Genomic DNA, 9,142 nt, shown 5'->3' with positions numbered 1-9,142 from the left:
TATCTATTTCAATAAAAAGGCTAATTAGTTTTATCTAGATTGCAAGAAGCTAAGTTTGGTGTACACACCAAAACAATATAAAGGAGAATGAAGGATTCTAAGTTTGGTGTCCACCAAAACCCCATTGTAACACACATTCTCACTTTCTGCATAATGTAGGCTTCAAGCATACTGGATGAACTAGTTAGCCATTTTACTGTTTTTCTTAGTTTTCAGTTCTATCACTTTTGAAAAAGAAAAAGAAATTATCACACATGGTTAACCATTGGCAATGTACTAAGTTTGGTGTTTCCACACCAAAGTAAGTTCATAAAGCCCGCAAATAAATCATGAAAATTAACCATTGTTTCCAAGTGCTTGGGGAACAAGCAACTTTCAATATCACTGCAGAGTATCATACAAGCTTTTGGAGATGTTTAGCATCATCAATCAAAGAGGTGAAAGATGAACATGAAGGCCAACAATGACGATGATGAGAAGAAGGAAAGCAAGTGAACTTCAACAGGTTGTACTGTTAAGTGATTGTTTTACATCAAATATTGCTGTAATTGAAAGTTGGATTGTATCCTTATCTGCCCTGCTTGTCTGCATAGTATAGTTTTTTTTTTATATACCCCTGCCTGCCTGCAAAGCATAGTCTTTCTTTATAATTCAATAAGCAAGATGCTTGATCATTCACAACATTCTTATCTTCAAAACTTGTTTGCACTCAATTTTCAAAGAAATGCATCACATGAAAGTTCTTTGAAAAGAAGGATTGAGGAATCAATCAGTTTTGAGGCAAGCAAAAGATTGGGAGAAGTGGTGGTTCTAGTTGTATGATTATGTATTGAGGTTGCATGCTTGTGAAAACTTGCATGGGAGCTCATAGGCAGGATATGAAGTTCAAAGAAGTATTGTGGAGATTTTCAAAAATCAATTGATCTGAGAAGCAGCAAGCAAAACAAAAAGAAAGTAAAGAAAATATAAAAACAAAAAGAACATGGCCCAAGGCTCTGAGCATCAAGTACTAGGCAGAAAAAGAAAAAAAAAAGAAGAGAAACAAAAACTCAAAGAGTTGTTATCCTAGTAAATGCTTGTGGTTGAAGTGTGTCAAAGAAAGAGGCTTGAGCAAGTAAATCCTTAGGGGTGCTTTAACACCCAATACCTTAAAACCAACTGGTTTAGGAGTATTGATTGAAAGCTTAATTAAAGAGCCGCTTTGAGACATGATACTTAGAGTCGAGGCCAAAGCACAGAAACTATAAGCTGCTTCAAGGTGATTACATATAAAGAGATCTCCATGATACCATTTGGATGAAAATTCTAAGACCTAAGACTCCCAATATGTGAGGACTAGTAAGCACTGAAGCCCTTGCAAGAGAACATGATTTAGAGTTCACCCCACTGTACTTGATCACTTCACTCACTGGACTTTACAAGTTATTCTTCAATCCATCTTAATTGAAAGAACCTTGGAGCATAAATTTATTTCTTGCTTGAGGACAAGCAAGCTTTAAGTTTGGTGTTGTGATGGCAAGTCATCTTAGCCTATTTTAACTAGTCTTTTTCTTTTGTTTTCACTTGAAATATGCACTTTCTTGAGCTACAAGCAAGCCAATTGGTTAGATTTTCATGCTTCCTTTGATTTAATCAACCATGTATGAATTCATGCTATTTCATGAGGTTTTATGCTATAATTGTTGCATATTATGATAGAATGAATATCTCATGATTATGAGCATAGCTTTGATGTGTTTGGTTGATTAATGATAGGTGAAGAAAGCTTGGAGAAAGGTTGAAGCAAGAAGGAATGGCTAGGAGTAAGAGAGGATAATGGAAGAAGTGAAAATGAACCAGGAACCAAAAAGCTGGACAAAAAGTGAGCCTCAAACTTTTGCACAAACTTTTGGATGAAAAGTTAGCCCCAACGTTAGCCCCTAACTTTTGGGCTAACGTTGGCACATGAAATTTACTCCCTGGGCATCAAAAGTTTGCGCCAACGTTAGACCCCTAACTTTTGGGCTAACGTTGGCACATGAAAGTTACTCCCTAGGCACCAAAAGTTTGCGCCAACGTTAGACCCCTAACTTTTGGGCTAACGTTGGCACATGAAAAATACAAAGGGAGGAGCAAAAGTTTGCGCCAACGTTAGCCTCTAACTTTTGGGCTAACGTTGGCGCCATAAGTGCACAAGGTAAAGCCAACGTTGGAGCAAAAGTTAGACCCCTAACTTTGGCACCAACGTTGGTATCAGCAAATTATGGTGGCTGATATGAAAAGTTAGAGTAAAAGTTAGCCTCAAACTTTTACTCAAACTTTTACTCCAACTTTTGCAAAACTCCAACCCGGTTCATTTGGTTCACTTTGGTTCTTCTCCAAACTCCAAGAGCAATCAACCAAGGCCTCTTTCAACCCAATTCCACCAAGAGCAAAGGCCCAACTCAAGGCTTGAAGATCATTTGAAGAAAGTGTATAAATAGGATAGAATTCAAGTTCTTCAAAAAGCTTTCCCTTTTGAATTTTCATAATAATTTTCGGAGAGTTTTGGATATTGAGTGATCTTTAATTTCTTAGTCTTGGGGAAGAAGAATTCACTTCTCTTCCTCTTAGTTTTATTGCTTTCAATTTCAATTACAATTGTCTTGGATCTTGGGTTAGAGAATTGAAGAAATTCTGTTTCGATCTCATCCTTGGATCTCTCTGCTTTATTTACTGCTTGAGTGAATTTAATTTCTGTTAATTGCTCTTCATCTACTTTCCTTGCAATTTACAATTCCCTTGCAATTGTTCTTGTTGGATCTAGGAAGGCATTGAGATTTAGACTTGGTTTCCTAGTCTCTGGGTCCTGAGATCTGAACTTTCAATCTCTAATTCTCTGTTTACTGTTTTCATGTTCATTTACTTTTCTGCTTCAAGATCCGATTTAACCCAAACCCTCTTCTACTTCTCTGCTTGATGCAAATTTACTTTTCCTTGTTTAATTTCTGCAAATCCAAGTCCCAATCCCCTTTACAATTCAAGTCATTTACATTTCTTGCACTTTAAGATTCCGCAATTTACATTTCTTGCACTCTAAGTTTCTGCCATTTAATTTCTTGTTCTTTAAGATTCAGCAATTTATTTCCTATTCTCTTTAATTCCATGCAATTTAATTTCTGCAAATCACAAAACACTCAACCAAATCTTGATTCGCTTGACTAAATTAACCACAAAGCTAAAATTGCTCAATCCTTCAATCCCTGTGGGATCGACCTCACTCCCGTGAGTTTTTATTACTTGATGCGACCCGGTACACTTGCCGGTTAGATTTGTGTGTTTTGGGAGAAATTCATTTTTCCACCAAAATACTCATTAGTTGCCCCATGTTGGAACTCAATTCTCCTAAGGAGGTGTTGAGTTGCCCTCAATAGTTGTGTGGAGGAAAATGCATCTCTTGAGGCATCTCAGGGATTTCTTGATGATGAATTTCCTCATGCTCTTGTTGAGGTCCATGAGTGGGCTCTCTTATTTGCTCCATCATCTTTTTAGTGATGGGCTTTTGAGATGAATCTCTCCATCTCCCATGACTCAGAGTTGGAAGTAATTGCCTTCTTTTTCCTCTTTCTAGAGGTTTCTCCGGCCTTAGGTGCCATTGATAGTTATGGAAAAATAGAAAAGCAGAGCTTTTTCCATACCAAACTTAAAAAGTTTGCTCGTCCTCAAGCAAAAGAAGAAAGAGAGGAGTAGAGGAAGAAGAAGTGGAGGAGATGAAGGGGGGTGAGTGGTTCGGCCAAGGGGGTTAAGTGTGTATGAAGTGTGAAATTGAAGGTTGTAAGGAGGGGTATTTATAGGGTAAGAGTGTTATGGAAAGGTGTGAAGAGGAGAGAAGAAGATGTGGGGTAGGTGGGGATCATGTGGGGTCTACAGATCATGAGGTGTCAAGAAATTCTGCTTCCTGCACTAATCTGGAATTCAAACGCCCTCTATGTGCCAACTCTGGCGTTAAACGCCAGCTCTGCTACCTTTCCTGGCGTTAAACGCCAGTCTGCTTTCCATTTCTGGCGTTTAACGCTAGCCAGACACCAGACAGCCTTTTCTGGCATTAAACGCCCAGAGTGCTACCCATTCTGGCGTTTAACGCCCAGAATGCTGCCAGGCTAGGCATTAAACACCCATTCTGTTATCCTTACTGGCGTTTAAACGCCAGTAAGCCTGTCCTCCAGGGTGTGCTATTTTTCATGCTGTTTTTCATTTTGCTTTAATTTTTCCATGAAGGATTATAGGTGTTTCCATAGGACTCTCCCATGTAATTCACTTCTTCCATTGCAGGATTCTCAGGGTCATAAGCTTCTTCTTCAGAGGAAGCTTCTTTAGTACTGCCGGATGCAGCTTGCATTCCAGTCAGACTGTGAGAAATCATATTGACTTGCTGAGTTAATATTTTATTCTGAGCCAATATTGCATTCAGAGTATCAATCTTAAGAACTCCTTTCTTCTGAGTTGTCCCATTATTCACAGGATTTCTTTCAGAAGTGTACATGAATTGGTTATTTGTAACTATTTCAATGAGTTCCTGGGCTTCTGTAGGCTTCTTCTTCAGATGAAGAGATCCACCAGCAGAGTGGTCCAATGACATCTTGGACAATTCAGACAGACCATTATAGAATATACATAGGATGCTCCATTTTGAAAGCATGTCAGAAGGACATCTTCTAATCTATTGCTTGTATCTTTCCCAAGCTTCATAGAGGGATTCACCTTCCTTCTATCTGAAGGTTTGGACTTCCACTCTAAGGTTGCTCAACTTTTGAGGTGGAAAGAATTTGGCCAAGAAGGCATTGACCAACTTTTCCCAAGAGTTCAGACTTTCTTTAGGTTGTGAGTCCAACCATGTCCTAGCTCTGTCTCTTACAACAAAGGGGAAAAGCATAAGCCTGTAGACCTCGGGATTAACCCCATTGGTCTTAACAGTGTCCCAGATTTGCAAGAATTTAGTTAAAAACTGATGAGAATCTTCCAATAGAAGTCCATGAAACTTGCAATTCTGCTGCATTAGAGAAACTAATTGAGGCTTAAGCTCAAAGTTGTTTGCTCCAATTGCAAGAAATTAAAAGATATGATTCTAGAATTTAAAGATTGGTCCTTTCTTAATAGGCAAGTAACAACTTAAAAATTTTTTGAATCTAAACATTAATTGTTAGTGATAATTTCGAAAATATGAAATAAAAAGTAAGAAAAAAATTTTGAAAATCAATTTTTATAATTTTCAAAAAACATGAAAGAAAATTGAAAAAGATTTGATTTTTGAAAAAGATTTGAAAAGATAAAGTTTTTAAATTGAAATTTTGACTTGACTAACAAGAAACAACTAAATTTCAAAATTTTTTGACCAAATCAATTCAAAATTTCGAAAATTATGAGTAAAATAAGGGAAAGATATTTTTTTATTTTTAAATTTTTAATGAGGAGAGAGAAAAACAACAAAATGACACAAGACATAAAAATCAAAATCAAAACAACTAATGCATACAAGAACACTTTGAATGTCAAGATGAACATCAAGAACACTTTGAAGATCATGATGAACATCAAGAACATATTTTTGAAAATTTTTAAGAAAAGAAAGACAAGCAAGACACCAAACTTAAAAATTTTTGGACTTTAGACACTAATAATTCGAAAATGCATATGAAAAATAAAAAAAGACACAAAACAAGAAAAATTAAAGATCAAAAAAAGAAAATCATCAAGAATAACTTGAAGATCATGAAAGAACACATGCATGAATTTTCGAAAATTTATGAAAAAGAAAAACATGCAATTGACATCAAACTTAAAATTTGACACAAAGACTCAAACAAGAACCACAAAATTTTTTGTTTTTATGGTTTTATTAATTTTTTTGTATTTTTCGAAAATTATTTTAGAAAAGGAAAATAAAGAAATTCAAAATTTTTAATAAGAATTCCAGGAATCATGCAATGTTAGTCTAAAGCTTCGGTCCAAAAATCTAGACATGTCTAAATAGCCAACCAAGCTTTATGTGAAAGTGATGAGCAGATAATTTATACGCTTTTTGGCATTGTTTTTAGTATGTTTTTAGTAGGATCTAGTTACTTTTAGGGATGTTTTTATTAGTTTTTATGTTAAATTTACATTTATGGACTTTACTATGAGTTTGTGTATTTTTCTGTGATTTCAGGTATTTTGTGGCTGAAATTGAGGGACTTGAGCAAAAATCAGATTCAGAGGTTGAAGAAGGACTGCTGATGCTGTTGGATTCTGACCTCCCTGCACTCAAAGTGGATTTTCTGGAGCTACAGAACTCAAAATGGTGCGCTTCCAATTGCGTTGGAAAGTAGACATCCTGGACTTTTCAGCAATATATAATAGTCCATACTTTGGCCGAGTTTAGACGATGCAAAAGGGTGTTGAACGTCAGTTCTACGCTGCAGTCTGGAGTTAAACGCCAGAAACACGTCACGAACCAGAGTTGAACGCCAGAAACACGTTACAAACTGGCGTTCAACTCCAAGAATGACCTCTCCACGTGTAAACTTCAAGCTCAGCCCAAGCACACACCAAGTGGGCCCTGGAAGTGGATTTATGCATCAATTACTTACTTCTGTAAACCCTAGTAACTAGTTTAGTATAAATAGGACTTTTTACTATTGTATTAGACATCTTAGGATCTTTGGATTATCTTTTGATCTATTGATCACGTTTGGGGGCTGGCCATTCGGCCATGCCTGAACCTTCATTACTTATGTATTTTTCAACGGTAGAGTTTCTGCACTCCATAGATTAAGGTGTGGAGCTCTACTGTTTCTCATGAATTAATACAAAGTACTACTATTTTTCTATTCAATTCAATTTATTCTGCTTCTAAGATATCCATTCGCACTTCAACATGAATGTGATGATCGTGACAGTCATCATCATTCCCTATGAACACGTGCCTGACAACCACTTCCGTTCTACCTTAGATTGAATGAGTATCTCTTGGATTCCTTAATCAGAATCTTCGTGGTATAAGTTAGAAACCATGGATGGCCATTCCTGAGATCTGGAAAGTCTAAACCTTGTCTGTGGTATTCCGAGTAGGATCTGGGAAGGGATGGCTGTGACGAACTTTAAACTCGCGAGTGCTGGGCGTAGTGACAGACGCAAAAGGAGGGTGAATCCTATTCCAGTATGATCGAGAACCTCCAGATGATTAGCCATGCCGTGACAGAGCATTTGGACCATTTTCACAAGAGAGGATGGGATGTAGCCATTGACAACGGTGATGCCCTTACGGAAAGCTTGCCATGGAAAGGGGTAAGACTGATTGGATGAAGATAGCGGGAAAGCAGAGAGTCAGAGGAACGAAAGCATCTCTATACGCTTATCTGAAATTCTCACCAATGATTTACATAAGTATTTTTATCTTTATTTTATGTTTATTTATTATTATTATTCGAAAATACTATAACCATTTGATATCTGCCTGACTAAGATTTACAAGATGACCATAGCTTGCTTCATACCAACAATCTCCGTGGGATCGACCCTTACTCACGTAAGGTTTTATTACTTGGACGACCTAGTGCACTTGCTGGTTAGTTGTGCGAAGTTGTGAAGTTATGTTTGGACCATGGTATTGTGCACCAGTTTGTTGGCGCCATTGCCAGGGAGAGAACGAACAACAAATTTTACAACCTGAGTAACAATTTCGCATACCAGAAAGCTTCGGTCCAAAATATTAGACATGGCCTAATGGCCAGCCAAGCTTTAGCAGAGCATTACATACAACAGCCAATTTGATGGGAATCAAAAAAAGCTCCTGCAATGATAAGTGGAAGCCTCAGTCCAAAAGATTAGACATGGCTTAACAGCCAGCCAGGCTTCAACATATCTCATGAAACTCTAGAATTCATTCTTAAAAATTCTAATGAAAAATTATATATTTTTTAAAATTTTTTTTTTGAAATTAAAATTAAAAAGCTAAAACATAAAATAAAATTACCTAATCTAAGCAACAAGATGAACCGTCAGTTGTCCAAACTCGAACAATCCCCGGCAACGGCGCCAAAAACTTGGTACCCGAAATCGTTATCTCACACTTTTCTCACAACTCCGCGCAACTAACCAGCAAGTACACTGGGTCGTCCAAGTAATAAACCTTACGTGAGTATGGGTCGATCCCACGGAGATTGTCGGCTTGAAGCAAGCTATGGTCATCTTGTAAATCTCAGTCAGGTAGATTCAAATGGTTTTGAGGTTTGATAATTGAAATATAAATTAAATAGAAAAAAAGATAAAGTTACTTATGTAATTCATTGTTGGGAATTTCAGATAAGCGTCTAGAGATGCTTTGTTGCTTCTGACCTTCTGCTTTCCTATTGCCTTCTTCCAACCAAGCGTTACTTCCTTCCCTGGCAAGCTGTAAGATCCTCTCAGTGAAAATGGTCCTCTACGGTTTTTGCACGGCTAATCAACTGTCGGATTTCTCGTCTTGGATGAAAAATACCAGATACAGCTATTGCATGGCTAATCATCTGTCGGTTCCCACTAGCGTCGGAATAGGATCCATTGATCCTTTTGCACGCTGTCACTTGCGCCCAACATTCACAGGTTTGAAGCTCGTCATAGTCATTCCTTCCCGGATCCTACTCGGAATACCACAGACAAGGTTTAGACTTTCCGGATCCCAGGAATGGCTGCCAATAATTCTAGCCTATACCACGAAGATACTAATCTCACGGACTTGGTCCGTGTATTAGACATCAAAGAGAATATACTCCAGCTGTCGTCCAATGACTATGTTGAACATCATGTAGACCGCTTTGTGGTTGTCAGGCACGCGATCTTGGCTAAGCGAGTAACAAAGATTGGGTGATTGTCACGGGTCACCCCTTCATTCTGACTTAACTGAATTAAGTACGAGAGTATATCTTGGAGAAGAAGTAGGCATGAATTGAATAGAAAATAGTAGTAATTGCATTAATTCATGAAGAACAGCAGAGCTCTACACCTTAATCTATGGGGTGTAGAAACTCCACCGTTGAAAATACATAAGTGAAAAAAGTCTAGGTATGACCGTGAAGCCAGCCTCCAAACGTGTACAATAGCATAAGATGGTAAAAGTCTAATGTCTCTGAATTAGATTTTTGCTCAGGTCCCTCAATTTCAGCCAGAA

At 37.6% G+C, this 9,142-nt stretch overlaps 1 non-coding gene across 1 annotated transcript; it reads left to right on the top strand.

Annotated features, from left to right (window-relative positions):
* Window positions 1-4,652: 4,652 nt before the first annotated feature.
* LOC148576135 (small nucleolar RNA R71) lies at window positions 4,653-4,759 on the top strand. Its single transcript, XR_015903986.1, has one exon. It is a non-coding gene; the product is annotated as a small nucleolar RNA R71 (small nucleolar RNA).
* Window positions 4,760-9,142: the final 4,383 nt, after the last annotated feature.

The sequence above is a fragment of the Arachis ipaensis genome, chromosome B1, assembly GCF_059453495.1.
Source record: "Arachis ipaensis isolate K30076 ecotype BB chromosome B1, ASM5945349v1, whole genome shotgun sequence".
NCBI lineage: Eukaryota > Viridiplantae > Streptophyta > Magnoliopsida > Fabales > Fabaceae > Arachis > Arachis ipaensis.
Note: the sequence above shows the minus strand (reverse complement) of the source record. Positions and strands in the feature narration are given on the sequence as shown.